Source organism: Microtus oregoni, unplaced genomic scaffold (genome assembly GCF_018167655.1).
Source record: "Microtus oregoni isolate MIOR12 unplaced genomic scaffold, Mior012 000002F_ref0000024, whole genome shotgun sequence".
NCBI classification, from domain to species: Eukaryota; Metazoa; Chordata; class Mammalia; order Rodentia; family Cricetidae; genus Microtus; species Microtus oregoni.
In genome coordinates, this window is record NW_024543061.1 from 54,893,322 (window position 1) to 54,917,069 (window position 23,748).

The 23,748-nt window shown below is 50.7% G+C and overlaps 1 protein-coding gene across 10 annotated transcripts in view; it reads right to left on the bottom strand.

Annotated features, from left to right (window-relative positions):
- Atp2b2 (ATPase plasma membrane Ca2+ transporting 2) overlaps positions 1 to 23,748 on the bottom strand; it is a 318,107-nt gene that overhangs the window by 235,719 nt on the left and 58,640 nt on the right. For all 10 annotated transcript variants that reach the window (XM_041643604.1, XM_041643656.1, XM_041643646.1 and 7 more), the window contains exon 2: positions 10,369 to 10,414. The gene's annotated coding sequence lies outside the window, so the exon portion shown is untranslated. The remainder of the gene's footprint in view (positions 1 to 10,368; positions 10,415 to 23,748) is intronic.

Below are 23,748 nucleotides of genomic sequence, written 5' to 3' on the forward strand. Positions count from 1 at the left end.
CCTAAGTACATACCCACAAGCATCCTCTGCTCTCCCATCAGCCTTTGTTTTAACCAACAATTCCCTGGTGCATGCATAAATAATGTTATACTATTTCTAATGTCTGCTATTCAACCTTTCACCATGTGTGACCCTGGCCTGGTAGTGTGTGGAAGCGAGGAGGAGGCCAGATTCCTGGGAAGAGACCATGGCCATGTGGCTTTGATGAGGCGTCTCACATCTCTGACAGCCTGTGGGATCCCTGAATAGGCCTGGCGGGGGAGAAGTCAACAGAATTCTGCAAAAGGGGGGTATTGCAGTTTGCCTCACATCACTAGGGATCTTCACAAAGCTGGCATCTCAGGCCCTCAGTACTGTAGCCCCAGCCCTAAGTCTCCCAAAGCCAGGTGGAATCTCTGGCACCCTGGGGGAAGGGACAGAGGTGGCTGAGGCATGCTAGACCAGCCAGTCTTAGGTGAGTCTCCTGTCCACCTGCTACCTTGCCAGGGTCTCTGCTGCCTGTTGGGACTTGAGGCCACCCTCACTGAGGGATGCCTGACATAGGCCCTATCCTGCCAGCCTGCCTCAATGTGCCTGGTCACCACTCAGAGATTCCTGCCATCTGGACACAATGCCCCGGGAATGTCTGTTCCACTATTCTTCATGCCCTGTGGGGTGCCATTTATTGTGGCTGGCGACTGACACCGCCTTCTTGGTGACTTCATGGGGACACACAAAGGCTCTGGAGACAGGCAGATGGTGTCTTATATTGACCCAGCAAGTCCAGCAGTGTGCCACAGGGTCCACAAGGATAAGACACCGTGGGGGCTTTCGGCATGCTGCAATTTAGAGGCCATGTCCCCTGATGTGGTCATACCCAGCCTCCCTACCTCCATAGCCCAAACTGCCCCCCCCTCCACTAACCAACAAGAGGCCACTGTTCACTGAGACTACCCAGTATTCCCTACCACACACCACTGGCCCTCATCACCTTCACTCAAGCAGGGCAGAATTGTCTGTCCCGCCAACTCCTGACCCTGTTGCCTGAATCCCTCATGAAGGTGGACTTGCAGGCTCCCTTGTAGGGAAGAATCCCCTTCCTGTCTTTATCCACTTTGACAGAAGTTCCCATGATCCACAGGCCAGGCACACAAATCACTTGCTGTAATATATACTTCGGAGTGCCCACTAGAATTGAGCCTCAACCCCTGGCATCAAAGCCACTTTGTGGGGCAGCCTTGTCAGCCATCCCGGCCAGTCTGCAGACACTGGCATTCTGGATGTCCAAGTGTTTTTGTGTCACAACCACAATGTCTTGGCTTCCTGTTGTTCCCCACTAACAAACTGCTACTCATGCTTCACGACTCAACTGAACAGGTACCTCCTTGGTGAATCTCTAGCGCCCTGACACCTGACTGGGCTCTCCACAGAAACTCTCCCATCATGCTTCATTCACATCGCTCCAGTTCTTTAAGCGGCCATACTCCCGGGAAGATGAGGGGCTGCTCTAGGCACAGGCTGTGTGCTGATCTTTCTTGAACCCCCTGATACATTTCAGAAAGCCTGGCATGTCTTAGCACCTCAGTACACATCTGGCAAAGAATGAGGGCAGGAACTCAGGACTTTCAGGGAAGCCCTATAATAGCCTTGCCTTGGGCACAAGCCAAGAACACTCTTCCTTCCCCAGAACTCTGGGCACTTTATGTTTTGGTAGAGCCAAGTCCTGGGCCACTTCGCAGAATCACCAGGAACAGACTATTTCCCCCTTCAGTCCCAAACAGCAGGAGCCCTGACACCAGCAGCCATATCAGTTGTTTCTCAGGAAGTCTTAGAGTCTGGGAGGCATCCCTGCCATCACTTACCCTCCAGAGTGTGCCCCAGGTGAGCGCTCCTAGGCCAGGCCAATCAACCCCTGTCTGTGCGGATCCAGGGGTCTGCAGGGCCCAGAGCAGCAAGCTCTGGTTGCTGGTGGCAGAGGCACTCAGAGCTGCTGCAGAGCCCACAGCCGCCCCCACCTGGGACTGCGGCTGTGGCTGCTGCCAGGAGCCTCGCCTCCCTCCCTGCATCCATCAGTTCAGCTCAGTCCTGCCTCCTGCAGCCTCTGTGAGAGCAGGACTGCCATGGAACTTTCCAAGTGCAGGAGAAGGAAAAGCTAACAAGGGTCCCTAAAAAGACCACATGTCGCAGCCAGCTGAAGAGCCTCTAGAGGGGGCGAGATATGGTGGCAGAGGATCAGCCCCCAAAGTCAGGCCTGCCACCAAGCAGGACATAGGTCTTACTCTTACAGGGGTGGCACATCTCACTGTGACCTCAGCATCTTTGGTGGGTGGTTCAGGGCGCTGAGAGGCTGGAGGCCTCTGCAGTAGCTTTCACAGATTTTTCAGGTGATTGACATGAAAGAATTCCATCCTGTGATGTCTCAGCCCCCATCACAATGGACCTCCTTTGATGTCACCTCATGGTCTGAATGTCAATCAGCGGGCTTGCCACAGTTCTTGAAAAATTGAGGACTCAGTCTGCCACCCAGACGAGTCTCCCGACCCTTCCCTTTTCTTCCTGAGTCTCTTAATGCATATACAGCAACGGAAATGCATATACTATATACACATGTGTGTGCATGCGTATGTGTGCATGTGTATTATGCACGTGTGTTTGTGTATGTGTGTGTGTACCCAATGTCCCCACCCCACTCCAGCATTGGACACCATTTGTCAATTATGTTTTCTGAGCCTAGGACATGGACGCCTTTACTGGGCCAAATTCAGTCCTGACACTGACTTGCCTGAAGCCACCATTCTCTTGGCTCATTTGTGGAGCTGTTCCCAGGACCTTTGGGGATTCCTAGTGTTTGAGGTCAAGGGATTTCCAAAGTGAGGCCTCCATGTTGTGCTTGGGACACCCAGATATAACTTCCTCTTTCTGTATGGCCCTCGCTTTTGAAGACCAGGTAAGGGAGGCAAGAGGGAGTACAGGGCCCCTGACCCCTGATCTCCTCACTTGCAGCCCACAGGCATTGCCAGACTCAGCACAAAATTTGAACCCCTTGAAGCATGTGGGCAGAGGTGGCAGACTACTGTTCCCTGGTCCTTCTAGATTCTTCTCCTTATCCACATTACCTGACTCCTGACCTGTGACTGAAGCACTGCATGCTCACTGTGTGAGGAGAAGGTTCAGCAACTGGCTTGACATGTCCCCCACTGAGAATGCCCCAGGCCTGGCTCACTCTGAACATTTTGTGGTGCTAGAATTCTTAATAGGTTTCCTAAAGGAAGGCTAGCTTCTGTTCTCACAAACTCTCATTGTCCTGGGTCTCACACTTTACCAATACTGTTTTTCCTTCTTCTCTTCCTGTCTGTCCCAGTCAGCTTTAACTGTCAACTTGACATAGTTGAGTCACGTGAGAAGAGCATCTCAGTTAGGAAACTGCTAGACTGGCCGATGGTTACCTCTTGGGGGGTTGTCTGGATTGCTAATTGGCATAGGGGTGCTCAGCCCACTGTGGGTTCTCTAGCAGATGATCTTGAGCTACACAAGAAAGCTAACTGAGCATGAGTCAATGAGCAACCCAGAAAGCATCATTCCCCATGGCTTTTTTCCTTCTTGTTTTTAACCTAATGTTCTGACTGGAGCTCCTGCCCTAACTTCCCCAAATGATAAACTATGATCTGGATGTGTAAGCCAAATAAAATCTTTCTTCCCTAAGATGCTTTTGGTTAGAGTTTTGTATCATAGCAACAGAAAGCAAAGTGGAACACCCTTCCCTCCAATTATCTCTCTATGCTTTCATGGTGTAGGAAACATTTTGGAAAAGAAATAAGTAAGAGCTGCTAGAAGGAGCCTTGGACCGATCTCCCTCCCTGGGCCTTGGTCTCTCCTCCGTGAAAAGGGTGGCATGGGGGCCTGGTAGCCTGGCTATACCTCACATCTGTGTTTGACTTAACTGTACCTCCTATCAGAAGACACCCTTCACCAGTGGCACCCATTACCAGTAGGGTCACACTCTGCAGCCAACAGACTGACCACAACAGCACCTGTGTGAGCCCTTCTGCGGACACAGTTCCACTGGGGTCCCTGTTCTTTGTCTCAGCGTCCCCAGCCATTCTCACCTTGGTCCCTTCCCCTCCTCCACTGCTTGGCCTTTCCATGCACTGCTCGGCTGAGGATCTCTCCACCTGACCATATTTCCCCAAACCACTCACTGTTGGGTGCCCCAAACATGGCCATCTGCTCCTTTCTCCCTCAGCTCTATTCCCTTGCATGGCCCCCAGGGCATGCTTTCTGTGTCCTCTGGTCTTGGCTGCTTCCTGAGTTCCAATTCTTCCATTCACCTGCCCCACCACCCCCATATCTGCCCCACCGTCCTCATATCTGCCCCACCACCCCCATATCTGTCCTACCACCCCCATATCTGCCCCACTGTCCCCATATCTAAAGTCTCACTGAAGTCCAGAATCTCCATGTCTCTGCCTTATCCCTCCACTTTCCCCTGCCGGAGTGAGCCTTTCCCCTCCAAGGCACCTGTCCCAGGCATCCACACTGCCACCCAGAAAAAGAACAGACTTGTCTCTGCTCCTAGTTCCTGGGAGGGAAGACCATGGTCCTGAATTTTTCCCTGTGATAAGAATGGACTTGCTGTCACAAGCTTCATAGATAACAGGTGGGCTTATGCTGAGAGACATGGGACTAGATGGGAACTGAGTAGAGAAAGATGCACATGAGCCTCACGGGGAGGGCTGGTGCTGGAGTTCCATCGCAGGCCTGGTGGCTTGGCATCAAGCTGACACTGTGATATCTTCATGAAAATTCAGGACAGGAGAACTCAGCATGGTGCTGGCTGCAGAGTGCACCCTTGTCCCAGGATGTGGTGGTGCCTGACTGAATGGGTGTGAACCATGTTTTCAGACCTCACCCTGTATATACGTTAGCACCCAAGTGGCCTGACTTGTATATGATAACCACACTGCCGTGTGAGGACCCTTCCCTGTGTTCTGAGGGATATCCCACCAAGTTATCTTGCCAAAAGGAGTGTGGGACCCCGAATTCATCTTAAGTGTAGTAGCCTGGGGAGAGGCATTGGAATGAAGGCAGTTTCACTGGGAACTTAAGCAACCTTCAACTTGGGGGATCTCTGTCAGTTGGTAGACAATCAGAGAAGGGAAGTGCAGGATACCAGTTGGTATCTGAGTACCTTTAGTCATCCTCTCCCTCCCCTGCCCATCCCTCTGCTCTTAACCTAGATCTCCTAGCATGCGCCATCAGCTTAACCTTCCCCGTGGCTCACAACATGGCTGTGCCCACCTCCTGTGCCCTGGTATTGCCATTGTCATTTTCCATGGGCTTGTCAGAAAGACCCCTTTTGTGATCTCCTGCTTCCGCCCGGAGCCCTACAATATACCCTGCAATCAGCCCTGAAGTAGATGTCTTCCTCACAGACCCTCGTAGCCCATCCTGATCTTTCCTTACCCACTCTCCAGTCTCACTTCCAATTGCTGCTCTCCAATTTGCCCCTTCAGCATTCTGGCTTACTGACGTCTCTAGGCAGCCCTTGCCTCAGCCTGCCATGGTGTTTGCTTAAGTGTATTTCTGGTTCCTCATGATGCTTCATTTTGGCCTCAAAGGCAAGCAAGCCCATCTGACAACCTTACACAAAAAGCCCCTTTCCTCTTTCCCATCCGCCCCCTTCCTCCTGTTCTCCCCTCAGTGCCTGCCTTCTTCAGGATGGTCCCTGGCATCCGACACACATGGGTGCACTTGCTCATGGTCCATTTCCCTCCAATAGAAAGCCCGCTCCCCAAGAACAGGGACCTCCCTGGGGCCACGTCTGCCCCATCACCCCTGTGCTTCCCTTGCGGCTCAGGGAGGGAAGGCTAGACCAACAGATGCTTTTTCTAGAAACTGCTAGCAAAGGTGGCTCCTGAACGACCTCTTACCCTGCACACCACTTCACTTTCCCACCAATTTTTAATAACACACAGATCTGGAAGGAGTCACAGAAGGACTGGGCAGTTTCCAGCAGTAGAACGCTTGGTGATGAGGTGACACATGGACGCTGTAGCAGTGCACCGCACAGGACACTTGCTGTGACATTCGCTGAGGGGTTGAAGGTGGAATAAACTAGCTGCCACCTCCACCCTAACTGGAGGACCCAAAGGTCACTATTAACAGGGGGGTTTGAACTGAAACCCAAGCACGCCCTTTTCCTTTTAAAGTATACAGTCTTCGATAGTTTGTTACAGCAACAGAGAATGACGAATACAACTCTTCTCTCTACCCTTGGTTTTCTAAATCAAAATCGCTTTTGAGTTGGCATCGGGAAATTACATTTTAAGGTCTGGGTTTTAACATTTGGACCCCCTGTAAGTGTTTAATGTCTTTAATGTCAAGGCTTCTTACATCAAAGTGCTTCAGAATTTTGTAACAGAATGAACTTGTCCACACTGAGTGGTTTTATTGTAGCTCTCAGAAGCCTGCCTCTGGTTGGGCTTACTTGGGGACAGTCAGTCACATTGCTGTCTCTGGTCTTGCTAGATAGGTTGAGGTTAGCCATGTGCAGGGTTCACTGGGGGCCTCTGTCATACCTCATAATAGTTTCTGAGCAAGAACAATGAATGACCTCCTCATCCACAACTCACCTCCTCCTGCCTCTGCTCCAAACTCAGAATAGCTGTGCCAAATAAATGGCCATAGTCACCGGGACATGCCACCTCTGCTGTGGGCCGAATGCTTCCCCTTGGTTTACTTGCCAAAGTCCCAAGCCCCTGCTCTCTAGAACCTGTCTACACACAGAAGGGCTCTCACCTAAGATGGCTTAAATTAGATTTTCCTCTTTACTGTGCTTCTGACTTTGAATTTGGACCTGTTTTGAGCTACCCCAGGGTGGCACAGTCTCTGGTCATGCTGGACAGGGCACTCGGTGACGACACCCTGTGATCAGTGAGGGAGCCACGACCTACACAGCATGAATGCTGTGCCATGAACTATGATGCTCAGTGGGCGCGGTACACTAGCAAATTCTCAGTAACAATGTTTTCATCAGTTGGTCAGGATGGACCCTCACTGTAAATCATCTCATTTAGAGACAGATATGAATTAAAATGAGGAGGAGAGTGTGGACTCTCATCCTATCCATGCAGTCTTTGCAAGAAAAAAGCAGGACACCAGCATCACCTAGAAAGACCTTGGGCAAGGGCATCAGTAGAGAATCCCCAGAAGAAACTAAACTTGCCACACCTTGAACTTGGACTCCCAGCTTCTGCAATTACAAGAAAACAAACGCCTGCAGTTAAGTTACACCTTCCCTGGTACAGCCCAGCACACTCACAATCTTCAAGCCAGTGACCACGGTGGCATGGAGACCACAGGAATGTACTGGCTTTGGGGTGGGTGGCTGGAGAGATGGCTCAGTGGGTAAGAGCACTATCTGCTTGTCCAGAGGACCTGGGCTCCTTTCCCAGAATCCGCATGGCAGCTCACAGCTGTCAGTAACTCCAATTCCAGGGGATCTGATGTCCTCTTTTGGTCCCAAGGGGCATTTCACACACATGGTACACATACATACGTGCAGGCAAAACACTCATATACATGAAATAAAAACAAACACATCTTCAAAAATGGTGTTGAGAAAAGAAACACCCTAGAAGGAAAAGCATCAGACTAACCATTTATTTTATACAACAGAGTGCAAAATGCCCACCGACTCCGACAGGTGGGGTAGATGCCTGGCTGAACTGTGACCGTTCTGTGAATATGAACATCGTGAGCACAACACCATGGGGAAACTGAGGGTTCGCTGAGAAGCACAGGAAAGAAAACGAGCCACCTATGCCCCTGCAAAGTTGTACATGAGTTTCTTCAGTTCCTTCTTCCCCCTCCCTTCCCCTCTCTCCCCCTCCCTCCCTCTCCCTCCTCCTTGGCTCTATTTTTTTTTCTACCCTGTGTTCTTTCCCATATATTTACAGAAACATCATTTTGGCAAGCTGCCTTTTCTCTTAACTCTGAAATATGAAGGTGTTCCCTACATTATTGAAGGTTCCTCTCAAGCAGTTTTCAATGGCTGCCTTCCAGAACTTTCCATGTCTGCAGGTGGCTCAGTAGAGGCTGCAATCTGCCCCACTTGGGCATGCACTTGTTTCTATTTTTGACTAATATAAACACGCCCCGATAAACATCCTCCTGAATGCATCTTTGTACGCATCTCAGGCAGCTTCCTCGGGGCGGGCTTCCTGGAAGTGGGATTACTAGTTAGGGATTTCTGACATTCTGAAAGAGGAAAGGCTAAAGCTTTCTAGTCATTATGATGCTTTGTAGGGTAACGGCGCAGCTATTTCCTCTGGCCCGTGACACAATTCTAAACATTTCCAAAGAGAAAAGAGAAAAGGAAAAGAAACCGGGGGCATCAATGTCCATTGTCAGCACAAGAAAGTGGCTCCCATCATCGGCTGAAATGAAGGTGGCCTTTAAGTGGGAATGTCAGGGAAGGACAGGAGAGGAAAAGAGCAAGGGACAGAAGGGAATGGGGTAGTCCAACTGTTTTTATGACACCGTGGAGTTGGAGCCATTTTACATAAGGAAAGGGAGCAGTCTGGGTGTCTGCTACTATACAGTTCTGCATGGCTTGAAAGACCAGGGGCTCACATCTTACCCACAATGTCTTGGGGCAGGATTCAAGCATACTGGTGTCTACCCTGGCCCCAGGATCTGGGCAGGGCACCTCTAGGAGACTCTCAGGGCCATCATGGTGCCTGCTTTGTTTTCTTACATGCAGGGCAAGGATCTTGTATGCCAAGCTGGAGAATGGGGGTACCCTACATCTGGGGAGGCTGGGCTGGGGAGGCCCACATCGTGGGGACTTGTAGTGGCCAACATGCCCACCTGCCGTGTGCTCTTCTGGCTATGTTAACTCCACTACTGTGGGGACAGCTGTGTGACAGCCAGAGGAGGGTTTAATGACTAGACATGCCACAAAGATAAAGACAGGAGGTAAACAAAACACCCATCAACATCCTCCTGGAGAGAAAAGCGTGAAACTAGGAGGCACATTCTACTCACAGTCTTCAGGAAGGGTGACAGTGTGTGGGCCTGGGGGCCACTCCATTCTCCTTGGTGTGGCCTGACCTCAAGTCTGTGCCTCAGTCTCTTCCCACCTTGGCCTCAGGTTGAGCTGATAGAGAAACTCCTTTTACACCCTCATGGGAAGAAGTCAGAAAGTCAGAAGCCCCTGACTTAGGTGCCTGGCATGTCCTCAGATCCAAGTCTAAGTGCCAAATCTCTCAGCGTACAGACAGCAATCATGATTTGCTCGTGTGACTACCGCATCAGACCAGAGGCCCAGGTCCTCCACTCTCACGTGCCTGCAGTAGGCATCCTATCTCCTACAGCCCTGGACCCCGCCAAGCCCATCTAATTGGACATATCTACAGCAAATAGGGAAGCTTTCTAGACTGGTCAGGCAATATTCAGAGAGAAACACTAGCTTCATGCATGTAGATTACATGGATCGTGGTATATCAAAGCCAACCTTGCCCTTCTGGCTGTGTCTAACTAAGAATTGTCACAGTTACCCCATGGGTGATCAGATGGAAGTTTCTAGGCTTCTTCCCTATAGAGTGTGCCACAGAGGACCGATTTAGGCCCCCCTAGTCAGTCAGGTAGCTGGAGAAGGCTGCCCTCCTATCAAACACCTTCTGGCTACCACCCCTTCCCAGAGAGGAGAGCCAGCTCCACAAACACCTTCCAGGCAAGGGAGAAACAGCTACACCCCCAGGCACAGGCACTGTGTCTCTAATTCTTTGCTTGTAAATAATTACCAGGGAGCCTCAGACATCTTTCACAGAGGGCGAAAGGACCAGACTAGCCAGCAGAACTCTCATCCTGCCCAGGACAGAGGCCAAAAGTGCCTAGCTCAGAGCAGCCAGCGGGCTCCAGGGAATTTCCTCTGCAGGCTCCTTAGTCTTTGTTGAGTGCATTCCATGCACATCGCTTTGCTTTCTCAAGTTCCTGAGCTCCCCACCCTCGCTTTTAAAAAAGTCCGTGGGTGTGCTGACCTCAATGAGATGATGATAGAAAATGAATCTGAAATTGATTTATTTTTAAAATGCTGTGAAAAGATATCACAGTGTAAACGATTGATAAAATGGCCACACAGCCATGAAAGCATACTGCTCTTTGTCTGAGAGACGTGCCCCAGGGGCTCTAGAACTCCAGCCGGAGTCAGAAAACCAGCCCAGACAGTAGCTTTCACACCCCTTTCTCAGGTTCTCTCTCTGTGCAGGGTCTGGGGGAAAGAGACAGCTATCTGGGTGGTAGGCTACACATATAAGGATTTGAAAATCTCAGACGACGCCGTGATCAGAACTGGCACGTGTGCACAGGTGCAAGCCACCCACTCACCTGTCCCCTTGGCTGCTGTCGGTCCACAGTCTGAGGGTGGTGAACCCTGCAGGAAGACAAAACCAGAAAGGTACATCAGGGAGCTTGGCAGCCAGGGATTATTCAGATTTAAATATTTAAATTTAAATTTAGAAAGTTAGCATTATTTATTTTGTGGATGTCTGGCTGTCTTAGGGTTTCTATTGCTGTGTAAAACTTCATGACCAAAAGGGAAAGAAAGGGTTTATTCCAGTTTACAGCTCTCAGGTCTTACTTTATCACGGAGAGAAGTCAGGGCAGGAACTCAAGGCAGGAACCTGGAGGCAGGAAGTGAAGCAGAGGCAGTAGAGGGGTGTAACTGACTGGCTTGTACCTTATGGCTTACTTAGCCTGTTTTCTTATGCAGCTCTGGCCCACCTGCCTAGAAATAGCACCACCCATAGTGGGCTGGATCAACCCATGTCAATGATTATTATTAATCAATTAACAATAATATCATCATTAATTAATAAATTACAAATCTGATGGACGCGTTTCCCCAGATGACTCTGGCTCGTGTCAAGCTGAGAAATAACCAACCAGGACAATGATGTATGTGTGTAGGATCACACATGTCACCGGGCACAAGCAGAAGTCAAATGACAACCTGCGGGAGTAGGTTCTCTCAATCCCAGGGGGATGGGTCCAACTCGATCTGGCAACTCAGATTTCTGGATGGAGAGGGCTCGGCCTGTCCCTGGGGAGGTGAGGGGTGAGACGGGCCAGGAACATGATGCATATAGCCTGCTCTGGGGGCCGGGGGACTGAGTCAGTCAGGGTCCTGGGGCCACCGTGTCATCTAGGGAGGGCTGAGAAAAGGGGCTGTTGGAACAGGTATAGGCAGGGTCCGGGAAGCCTCCCAGGATGGGCTGCTTGGCAGCACAGGTGGGGATTCCTCTCCTGGCATTCCTGGTTTGGATGGGGGGGGGGTACCACACAGTCCTAGGGAAGGTGGTGAGGAAAGACAGCTGCTGTCAGACAAACATCAGGTCCCACATGATGCAAGAGGAGCAGACTGCAGACGTTAGTGTCCCTCCCCCCACACCGTTGCTCTCCTCTTCCTAGAACTCTTCATGGGCCAGGCCTAGCAGGAAGAACGGGGTGGAATCTGTGACGCAGTCCACCCAGGACACTTCCAGGGCACATGACAAGACTGGGAAAGGGCAAGGAGCAGATCTTGATGGGCAAATCCTCGACATCAGGCCTTGTGCCCTTATGCCCCTGCATTCCTGTTCCCTACTCCACACAGAACCCACTCTCTCCACACCCTTCTTCCCAAGCCTGGGCTAACTGAACCATACAGTCCCTGAAGCTGGTTCCACCCTGTGCCTATGCATCAGCACTGGGAACCCCCACCCTCCTGGCCTCAGCCTGCATGGTTGGCCTGTTCTTCACCCCTCCTCCACCCAAAGTCTTGCCCTTCAATCTCCCCTGCTACCTCACTGCCTCTTCCCTGCCATGGCACCGCTTCTTGTTCCTCTTAGATCTGAGCTGGGCCCTCCCTTTTCCTGGAAAAGCCTGAGTTTACAGAGACCAAGGTGCAAAGCCACGGGGAACATAACGCCTGCAGTGGGAAGGGCAGACACAGGCCAGAGCAGGTAGTCTGAATGCCCTCCTTAGATTTTTCTGAGCAGAAGATGAGCAGCTGGCCAGTAACCACCTCCAGGTCTCCAGAACCAGACTCCGGAGGAAAGCCAAATGTTTCCCAAGCACGTGACTTTCACAGCTGGGGAAACTGAGGACACAGGCAAGGGATTGCAGTGGCCAGGAAGTGGCAGAGCCAAGGGTCTGTTTGCCTGCAGGCTGTCCTTCCCTACTGGCTGCAGCCACTGACTTTCATTGTTCCAAAGCCATTGCTCCAGCTAAGGCTGCCTTCAACCGCTAGGCTGAGCTGGAGCCTCTCTTGATCCTTAAGCAAATACTGCTGATCTTCTAATACAGATGGGAAGTCCTAGTGAAGCTGCGGAGCATGTGCAGACAGGGCAGGTCAGCCCTGGGGCAGTAGAGCATAGTCAGCCAGCAGCTGGTGCTGCCAAGCCTGTCCTGCACAGGGGTCCTCACATGTGGTGCCCAGCTGAGATCCACACACACAGGTGCTAACCACGTGGCCATGGTGATGCTTTCTGACACTTGCTCTGCATAGACAGACTGTCGAGATTTGTGGGGTGCAGTGTGACTAGCATGTGTGTGCACCTGATGGGGTCACTGCCATGCCCATCGGCTTAGGCATTCACCATATCTGTGTTAAGAACACTCATCATCCTCTCAGCTAGTCCTATCAAAATACACACTATGTGGCTGTCAGTCAACTTTCTGTAGATGTGGGCAGATGCTTCTACCCATCGGTACCCTGTGCCCATCGCGATCCTGTCTCCTTTACCCACCTTCCCAGGCTCTGGTAGCTACGATCTTACTTTCTGCTGGATCAACTTTTTAAGCTAAGAACAGACAGAATTTGTCTCTGTGCCTGATTTATTTCACTCAACCTAATGTTCTCCTGTTGCTCAGTGGTGGGAATCTCTTTCTTTTTTATGGCTGAGTAAAATTCTAGCCACATACTCCTTTTAGACCCTCTCCTATATCAAGAAGAAAGTGTGGACTTGGCCACTTGTCCTGCCTAGTACCCTTTCTGGGAAGCTCCAAAGGCTTCCTCCCTACCTGAGGCTCTGAGCTCATGGAGATAGGGGCCTTGTTCCCAGGCTATACTCAGCCAGGTCTGGTTCACAGTGGTGCCCCATCTCCCCTAGCAAGATGAAAAATTGATGAGTTAACTGCCTTGGCTGGTGAATTTTTCATTATGGAGGAAAGGAGACCCTGTCCCTTAGCCAGGAGGGCAGTTCTTGGGTGTCATCTCTGCTAAAGTTTTGTCCTAGCTGACCATGGCTATGGACCTGTCCATTTTTTTCTGTCCATGAATAATGACAAAGACTGGGAGAGGAGCTACTGTTAGGACCCAGTCCCACAACCTTTAGCATGGAAGATTCTGAGATGACCCGAGGAACAGAGCTGGGTCTCAGCATGGGGAAGTAGGAATGGGAGCCAGAGGTTGTCACACCCGTCCGTCAGCTCATACTCCATGCCCTTCTGAACTGCAGGTGAACCCTTATCACCTGGATCCCCTTACAGTCAGCCGACTGAGGGGGGCAGTAGCCTTTGGAGCACAGTTGAATCTCAGGCCTTGACCCCAGCCTGTGGTGATCAGGCCTCAGGGTGGTTGAGTTAGTGCTGCAGAGAAGTGGGGACCCTCTGATATCAGCCAGAATGCAGGGGACCAATGTCACCAGTGACCAGGAAGAGAAAACAGGGCAGGGCTGGGAGCTGGGCATAATCATTTACTGGCCTTGTTTCTAAGTGAGTCTCCCTTCTCCAGCCACAGGTGGTGTGGGGCCTATCAGGAGGCTTCTTGGAAGAGGGGACCTGGATATAAACTTTAAAGCACAATCACCTTTTCCAAGTCCACAGGGACTAACTCTAAGGACCCCTGAGGTCCCCTCTGGGCAGACAGTGAGAGAATGAGGTTTTAGCATGCATCTAACTGTCTGGTCATAAAGTCCTAGGGCATAAAGTCCTAGGGTAATCAGCAGGATTCCTGTCTCCTCCATGATTGTCTCAGCTCATGTGAATCCCATTTCTGCACATGCTAATAGTACCAAAGACCCAACCCACCTACCCAAACAGGTTATTTCCAGGAGCCCTGGGTCCTCATCTCAGGGCTGGCCTGTTTCTGATTGAATGCTGGGAAAGCGGCAGCCCGTCTCTGACTTATCCCTGTTTGTGGGCTGGGGTTTGGGCTACATTCAAGTCACCAGAATGGACTTGGGGAAACACCAATCCTTAGCTTTCTCCAAATCTGGTGGCACAAACAGAAATGCCCAGAGGACTGTTTCACGTGGGTCCCTTTCGTTGGGGACAAACAGACACATCGGCGCTCTGACAAGTCCTGCCTTGTGTGTACCAGCTTCAGCTCGCCCAGGCCAGCCTTTCCCATCCCGACTTGATCTCATCTCTTCTGGAGTCAACCAGCATTCCTCAGGCCGCGCACTGAGGAGAGGCGGCCCCACTGATGTCTCAGGCACCTTGCCCACTCTGCCAATAGGAATCCGGGGTGTGGAATTTCACCCTCTCTGAGCAACCTCTTCACAATGCTCCTGTTTCATTTCTGGCCAAGACAGGAGGATACCCCCTCCCAGCTCCTACGCGCTCCACCTCCCAATCTCTGTTTTTCACAGGCTGGTGTATTTTCTCCGCAGCAGTAGGCCATGGGCTCCTAGGAGGAACAACTGGGGGGACACTACTTTGACATGATTTGAACATGTGACTAGGGCCATGGCAGCCTCAGTGAGTGTTGGGTTCTAAGCAGCTCCTATTGCTCTCCCAGCCATGACCGGAGGGAACTATGAAGAATGGCTTGAGATGTGTAGTATGCCACAGGTGTCAGCCCTTGTCCATCTGCCCCCCTTCCTTAGCTGGGCTGCTGTGATTGGGACAGGAACTGGGCAGGGACAACCCTCCTCTTGGCTGGCAGCAGGTAGGAGCCGAGATCACAGGAGAAAGTGGGCGTCTTTGTGGCTGAACAGAGCCAGTGGCAGTTCTCGGATCCCAGATACCCTCTGAAACCGGAGTTCATCATGGGACATTTTTTTTTCCAGATAAGGGACACAATTGATATTAGCTTTGATGCTCTGAGAGGGGGTGATGGGACATGCAAGGGTGCTGGAACCCAGCCCAGACATGGGGTTTCTGGTTCCTCAGACACATTACCAGGGGAGGGAACGGTTTGTGTCGGTCATTGAGCAGTGGTAGCGCCAAGGAAAGTGTCTCTCTCTGCTTCGACTTGGCTTCACATGAGGCATTCAGAAAGGGCACATCTGGGGGGCCTGACACTGGCATGGCTTTAGGGACCAGGGGTGTCATGACCAGGGTCAAAGTCTGTGGGAGGTACACCTGACACCTGCTAGGCTTGGGTTCCGCTTTCTGTATTGGTTTTCCTCAGAGGTCAGGGACGGATGCACACCCACCAGGTTGGGTTACAGAATCCATTCCACTTCCTGACCTCAGCCTCCTGGAGGTCTTGGTGTGGTCAGCGCAAGGGTATCCACATGGCTCAGAAGGCAGTGGTCAGGGTAGCACTCAGGGCTCCCCCTACGGTAGGAGTAGCCCCATGTCACTGAGGGACCTTCAGTGGTGACCCATCTCCATTGTCCCCTAGTGACAGGTTGTGTACTGTCAGCTGAGCGTGGGCCAGTTCCCTGGGGAGGAGCATTCTAAAGTAGGGGGCATGGCCTCTTAAGACAGGAATGCTGTCCACGCTTATGCTAAGAACCCTAGCAGCCAGCCTTCTTCAATTGTTTATTTTGTTTTTGAGTCAGGGCCTCATGTTGTCTGGACTGGCCTCAAATTTACTTTATAGCAGATAACCTTTAACTCTTGATTCTCCAGCTCCCAAAATCTGGGATTATAGGCTTTTCTTCAAATTTCCTAATTACTGTTTTCAATTTATGATTGCTGTATTGTTCATTGATGGTAGCAATGATGTCTCGTTCTAAAATAAGCTTATTTTGGTAACAATGACGATGACAATAACTATGACAAACAAACTAAGCTTATGTAAATAAAAATAAAACCAGGCAGGAGTTTCGGCGTAGGCAGTCTGATTGGTAGCTATGGAGAGGGCTGCGAAAGACTGGAATCTGGGAATCTGCCACAGTTCCCACAGGTACACTAAGTGCCCATACAGGAGTCAGGACCCTTGATGGGAACAGTAGTCAGTGTTCACAATCAGAATTGGGACAAAGCCCTCAGGACTGACGACCGCACATTCCTGTTTGGTTGTCTCTTTGTGAGGCCAAGAGTAGACCACTCTGTTAGTGCAACCATATCAGCTCAGGGGAAACACAGGCTTCTGGCCCTGTCCTGCCCAGGTCCCAGGTCCTGCAAGCCCTGAGGAGGCTGCTAATGAGCCTGCTCGTCTCCCAGGAAGTCAGTCAGAATCAGCACTCAGTGACAACCACAAAAGAGTGTGGCCAGGTGCCTGGATAGAAGACAGATACGCAATGGAGAGAAAAGGGGGCAGGTGGGTAGATGGATGGGTGAATGGGAAGAGATATAGACACAGAGAGATAGATGGGTAGATAAATGGATGGATGGAGGAAGAAGGGAGAGGTGAATGAATGGATGATGAGTAAATGGATGGATGAGTGGATGGATGGATGGGTGGATGGACAGATGATGGGTGAATGAGTGGGTGGATGGATAAACAGATGATGGACTGAAGATGGATGGATGGACAGATGAATGTCTGATGATGGATGGATGAATGGATGGGTGGATGGACAAATGATGGACTGAAGATGGATGGATGGACAGATGAATGTCTGATGATGGATGGATGAATGGATGGGTGGATGGACAGATGATGGACTGAAGATGGATGGATGAATGGATGGGCAGATGAGTGGACTGGGAGATGGGTAGATGAGAGTGGACTGATGATAAATGGATGAATGGATGGGAGGATAAATAGGTGATAGGTGGATGATTAGAAGGATGGATGGTAGATGGAGACACAGATGGAGAGAGAAGGGGACGGATGAGTGGATACACAAGTGAATACATCTCTGGTCACTTAGGATCGCCTGTCCCATTTCACCTATCCACAGATGTTTCCATTCTTCACAGAATTATAAGAAAGTTATCTGAGACAGAGAATTAGGGTGACATTTCTGATCTCAAGTCAGATACAGCATCTCCTTCCCCTTTTATTGGGGATTCATGAAGCCAGGATGGACATTGTAGCCTGAAATCAGAGTCAGAGCTTTTCCTTTGTTTTTGATACAGATTCTCTGACCCAGTGCCATGCCTCCATTTCCCTTGACTAACACAGGAGACTGAGAAGACTGGCTCAAATAAATCTCACTGTTTCAGTGTTGCATGGATGAGGGAAGCCAAGGCTATGTAGGCATGCTGAGCCTGCCAGTAGACTGGCTGCTGTATGTGGAGAGTTCCTTTTGCAGGAGTGTGCAAAGGCTTGGGCTCCAGCTTGCGCTGCGCTTGGAGTCAGTTCCTATAAAAGGAAAAGGAGCAGGAAGAGCGGTGAAGCCAGATGCTCAGGCCCTAGCTGCAGCATCCCCTTACTGCAAACAGCAGCACAGAGTCGACACAATCAGAATGAGAGCACAAGGCAGAGGCAGCAGGAAGGGACCCAGGCTCTGGGTCAGCCAAGTCAGAGCTCGAGTTCATCCCCAACCCTTGCTGGCTGCATGCTCTAACTGTTGCTGCAAGTCTCATTGCTTCCAACAGGCGAAGCTTCACCTTTGTGACAACCTGCAAGGTTGTGACAGGGTCAATAGATCTGACATGTCTGGTCACTGCATGGGTGGGCTGGAGCATTACTCACTAGGCTTCTCCCCAAGGTGCAGCAGAGACCAGTGTCTTCTTACCTATGACGTGTCTGTGGAGTGCCTCCAATGTGCCAGGTCCACCCACCATGTGCTCTGGGGATACAGTGATGTTAGGTAGCCCCAGAGTCTGGCCTTGCAGAGCGTAGGGTCTGATGCCTATTTATCCAGTAGTCAAATAAATGGGAGAGGTTGTCAGACACAGGTTATGCAGGAGGAGGTGGAGTAGGAGCTACAACAGGGACACATGTTTTCTTGGGGGCAGTAACACTAGGAAGTAACAAAGTAGGGCTCAAGGGTAGACAGATGGAGCAGGCACAGGTGTCAGTGCAAGATGAGTGGGTTTGGGAACGGGGCAGGCTGGTTATGCACAACAGCCCTGTGGGAGATGGGGTGCAGTATGTTAGACTTGAGTGACCACCATTCGTCAAGAATGAGGGGCCATGTGGTATCTGTCAAGAAGAGAGATGTGGGAAGGGGGCTGCACCCAGAGCCCCACTGGGTGGACCTGAGAAAGATGGGGTCCATGAGAAGGGGGAAAGCAGAAAAGGGGGACGAGTGACAGCAGCATGGAGGAAAGGGGACCCAGGAAACCAGTGTGAAGTGGACATCCACTGGGTAGCAGGACATAATGTTGGCCACAGAAGGACAGCAGTCAGAAGTGGCTAGTACCCAGGTGGCTGTTATGCAGAAGTAAGGAGTAGGAGCCATCTAGTGCCTACCCTAGCCCCAGGCCTAAAGCTCCACTGTACCCTCTCTGACTGTGACAGCGGTGGATGGGGACATTCACAGAACAAGATTAACAGCATTAACAGTGCTGGGCACAGAGTTCATAGGCCATAGGCTCCCTTCGTTGTCTTTCTGAAAGTACTCAACCATCTCGGGAACTGTCAAAACGTGAAAGCCTCAACTCTCCTCTGATACTCCACACCCTGTAACCAGGGTCTTACGTAGCCCAGGCTGGCCTCAAACACACTATGTAACAGAAAATGGCCCTGAACTCCTGATCTTCCTGCCTCCAGTATATGGATTACAGGTGTGTGTCTACATACCTGGCCTAACTCCATCTCGAGACATGAAAATATTTAAAGCAAGAATGGTGGTGTAGAAGCTAACCTGATCTACAGTAGTGAGTTTCAGGCCAGCCAGGGCTACAGAGTGAAACTCCTATCACAAAAGCAAAAGAGAAGCAACGAAACAGTAACCATAGAAACTCTGCTGGTACTCTGAGTCCTCTGATTCAAGGGAGCGGTCCTCTGAAGTCACTGGGAATAGGAGTTGCGAGTTTGAGACCATTGTTCTCAGGGAAACACAGGGCCAGGCCCCTTTGATGCCACTGAAGAGAACATTATCTTGCATCTTTAGCTGTTTAAATGCAAATTATCACTGGTGTTGAAGTTGCTCCCCAAGTCTTGAACTGTCGAGGGCTGGTGAAATTTTTAGGAGCTGGGGTTAGGAGGAGGAAAACCAGATGTACCCTGGAAGGTAATCTTTGGTCCCTACCTTGTCCCTACCATCTCTCTTATGGCTTAACCTGCTATGAGGTGAATGGCTCTATTCTGTCCCTGTCCTCTCCCCCTTCCACCCTGGTATGTTGAACTACCACAGGCATAAAGCAGTCAGGTACTGAAGATGTGAACTAAATCAAACCTTCTGTTGGTTACTTGAGACAGGGTTCCTTATAAGGCCTGGCTGATCTGGAACTCACTATGTAGACCAGGCTGGCCTTGATCCCACTATCCGTCTGACTCTACCTTCCCAGTGCTGGATTATAGGAGTGTAACACCACACTCAGCCGAAACTTTGTGAGTCTCCTCCCCCCTAACCAATTTTTATTTGTGTGGTTGTGTGGATGGGCATTGTACACATGAGTGCAGTGCCCTTGGAGGCCAGAAGAGGGTGTCCGATCCCCTGGGTCTGGAGTTACAGTCAGTATAGGTGCTTGGAGCCAAATTCAGGTCTTCTGCAAAAGCAGTTGAAAGCTGTACCATAGCTCTAGTTTAAAGAAACTCTTTTGTGGTAGTTATGTTTCTGTTGCTATGAGAAAACACAATAACTGAGTTTATTAGTGGTCTAGTCTATGATGGTGGGAAAGGCATGGTGGCAGGAGCAGGAAGCAGAAACTCATTTCTTGACCACACACTGGAAGCCTAGAGCTCAAACTGGAAGTGGGACAAAGTTACAAACTCAAAGCTCCCCTGATGCCCCAAGTGGTTATACTTCCCCACCTAAAACTTCTGTTATCTCTCCAAATTGTGCCACTTAGAGACCAAGCATTCAAACCCATGAGCCTACCAGGGCCTTTCTCATTCAAACCACCTCAGCTTTTTGGAAAATCTTAGACACTTTATCACAGGCATGGGGAATGTATTCATCGGTGTGAACTCATAGCAGCAAGCACTCTAACGTCTACATGAACACAGCCCACGTCCCACACACCTTTTCTGTGTTCTTGGGCCATAGAACACAGCACATTCAACACGTTGTATGGGAGCCATAGTAAACCATACCATCACCATGAAGCACAGGGTAAGGAAACTGTGGCCTTGGAGAGCCCACCAGGAGCATACTTGTTCACAGCATGAGAGTTGTCTCTGCGAGGCCAAATGTGACCCTGTTCCGTTTTAGGTGGGAGCATGCTTGTCAGGTGACTCATTTTTCACTCTGCCTGTGACCACAAATGACCAGGAGAGCACCATGCCTGGGATTGCAAACCACATACACCAAGTGGGTGAGTTTGCAAATTCAGATTCTATGAAGCCTGGGTGACTGTCCTAGCAGGCATTTGTAGACATGACCCTTTTTCACAGTGGACTTTCCCAGCAAATACAGTTCAGGGCTGGGATTGCTATGGATGTTCTGTGAATGCCATTTGACACACAGGACACCCTGTCTCCACCACGTCAGAGAGCTAGCTACAAGTTGAGGATCCTACAGCTGACAAGTTGTCAAGCAGGAATGGGACCCAGGACACTTCTGGGCATTCTGGCGCACCCTTAGCCTTACCTGCGCATGCTCGTTCTGAAAGCTGTTTCAGCACACATCAACTTTCTTCAAGCTCTGTTTATTTTCTACCTCCTACAAAGCAGGCAGCTCAGCTCCCAAACGCTATTAATCCCTGGCTTCGATTCATTGAAACAAAATGTTGCCAAGCAGCAATCCTTTTACAACCCACATGGGTGGGGGCGGGATGCACAGAGGGTGCTTAGCGCAAGGCCTCACTGTAAACACACCCACATCAGCTTGCCAAGACCGCAGGCCAGGCCTGAGGGAATGCCACTGGATGCCATCAGGTGCCCAGCGAGCCCCCACGCCAGGGACTGACCAGGCATTCTCACAGCTACCTGTGGGGCACTGCTCTGTGCTGGTTTGAGCCAGTCTCTTGAATGCTCACTCATTGGCCACACTTCCAGGCTTTAATGGCAACAGCTTCTCTATCATGACTACTGAACTTGCAAGGCCCGTTTCCTCAGCTCAGGGGACATTATTGCTGTGAAGATTGAGGTTTGTTTAGAATGCAAAAGCACTGCCACACTCTCTGTGCCCTCTACTTCCTGTGGTTGACTGGCGAGCGAGAGGTCAGCCCACCGCAGAGGTGAAGGAAGGCGGGCTGCGATTGGGATCTCTGCCTCCCTGGAGTCTTCCTTTGGGCACATGGTCCCCAGATGAACCCATGCTTCAGAGGAAATGGAGCAGAAAAAAAAAGGCAAAGGTGGTTCTGAGCCGAGACAGGTGCCAGCTTGATTTGCAGCCAGCTGCGTGTCTGGTGTGGTGGCAAAGGACACCACCCTTACCACCTTGGTGCCTCAGCTTCCTCAAATGGTTTTCCAGCTCAGGGTGGTGGCAGGGATCAACCGAGTCTGTCTCTGCCAGGCACTCAGCAGGGGGCCAGGCTCCTGGTAAGCCTTACTTAGTAGTCCTTCAAATCTTTAAAGATTTAAAGCAGGGATCATGCAGAGCAAGGTATTCGCAGAACCTGGCGCTATTCCATTCTTCCTGTTTCTTAACTGGTAGAGTAACACGCTGATATGTTGTTATTAACATTACTATGAACAGCCTAGTAGCAGGGAGGCACAAACTCTGTAGGTTTTTTATCTTCAATCTATTTCACAGATGAGGACTCTGGAGGCTCAGAGAGGTGAAGGTATTTGTTCCGGGTTACACAGCTGGCAAGGGGGAGAACCAGGACTCACATCTAACTCCTCCCAATGCCAAGAGCTCCCCTGACACCTGTCTAATTAAGGACACCTCAGTTCCGGTCACTCAGGACAGATAACTCTCTGTACTGTGGGCACAGAGAGGACCTAAACCCTGCCTGGGTGGCCCTGCACTGGTCCTGAAGCTAGGTGGATCAGACCTGGGGACACGGTGCATGGCATGCCCTTCCACCTGCAGGAGGAGGCATGGGACCTTCTTAAGCAAGAGCTAAAACTGCATATGGGACATAGCCAGGAGTGACTTTGGCCTTCAGTGTCTGGAAAGTGTTGCAATGTTAACATCCTGGTTTCTTTTCTTTAATTTTTTTAGATGTATTATATTTTATATGTAATGAGTGTTTCACCTACAAGTATGTCTGTGCACCATGTATGTGCCTGATGCCTACTCATAGAGGTCGGAAGAGTGTGTTAGACCCCTTGGAACTGGAGTTACAGGCCACTGTGAGTGGTCACAGAGGTGCTGGGAAATGAACCCAGGTGCTGTGGAAGAACCGTCTGTGTTCTTAACCATTGAGTCATCTCTCCTGACAGGGGAAGGGCCAGGAAACTAGTACACCAGGAGAGATGCCCTGAGATACTATCACACCATAAGAAAGGAGGGGACCCAGTGCTGAATGAACCAGGACTGGACTGGGCTGAGCCAGCGATGGACCCAGACGTGGCATGGCCTCTGTCTTCTCAGTGGCTTCTGGAAAAATCTCTGTACTTCATGGGCAGTAGGTGGAGCCCACAGGACAATGGGCACACATTGTTGCTAGCTTGGAGGATTTTGAATATATATATATATATATTCACAGAAAACTGTAGATTTCTGTATTTTCTTAAAACAGGGAACCTGGCCCTTAGATCCCACATCTGCATGAAGCTGTCACAGCCTGGCACTGAGTGTGGATGGTCTCTTAGGGGGGCCACAGTCCCCACCACTCCCCTCTGCTGACCCCTTCTTCACAGCCTGGGTTGGGACATCTACATTTGCCACTGGAGTAGGCAGCTATACTTCGAGATGTTGAAAGGGTCCTTAGCCATGTTCTCTCCCTGCTTGGAAGCTCAGTGGGGACAGGGACCTATCCTTGTTCACCTTGTTACGTAGGCTTGGCACATGGCAGATTTAGAAACTCTTTGCTTTTTTGGGTCTCACATAGCACAAGTTGACTTCGAACTTGCTGGGTGGACCTTGAACCTCCTGACCCCCCTGCCTCTGCTGGAATTGCAGATGTGCACCACGGCCTCTCTGTTTGCCTCACTGTGTGCTAGGTGGGCTCTTTCCGGCGAGCTGACAATCTATTGAGGAAATGCTCCAAGGCAAAGCCAATGGCTTCAGTGAGTGATGTCAGCACAGGACGAGGGGCCAGGCTGCCTGGATTTGGGCTCTGGCCCTGTCACAGTGGAGTACAGGGCACCAACTAGTCCCCCCCAGGCCTCCCTCAGCTTTCATGGGTGGAAAGAGAACTAACGAGCTTACTGGGGACCCTGTAAGTGATCTGGATAACTCTGTGCTATAAAGGCCATGCTGGACAGGGCCTGACTTGGTCCCCACTGTCACTGGGTCCCTGTGTTGTGACAGCTCACCTCCATTGTCCCACAGCACTCTTACTGGCTGGGGGTATTCTGAGGAAGTGCATGTGTCTCTTGAGCACAACCCAAGGGTCAGAGCTGTGAAATGTCACAAAATGAAGAGGATGTAGAACAAGTCTAAACAGGGGCTTGCCATGACTCCTAGAAAGTGGAATTGTTGCCCAGCCACATGT